The following is a 229-nucleotide window of genomic DNA, read 5'->3' as shown; positions in this document are numbered from 1 at the left end:
GTCAGGAGTTTTGCTGTCATTCTGGACCATTATCTTACTTTCAGAAGCCATAAAAGCAGCCTAAGTCGGATCTAAAACCCAAATCAGGTCCATCGTGCCTAAGCAAGACCTACAAAAGATTATTCAAGCTTTACTAATATCAACCGAAAAGCACATTGCATTATTCATTCATTTTCCTCGGCTTTATTCATCCAGGGGTTGCCACAGCGGAATGAACTGCCAACTTAAG

Source organism: Danio rerio, chromosome 18 (genome assembly GCF_052040795.2).
Source record: "Danio rerio strain M-AB ecotype USA chromosome 18, GRCz13ab, whole genome shotgun sequence".
NCBI lineage: Eukaryota > Metazoa > Chordata > Actinopteri > Cypriniformes > Danionidae > Danio > Danio rerio.
This window is presented reverse-complemented; position numbering follows the sequence as displayed.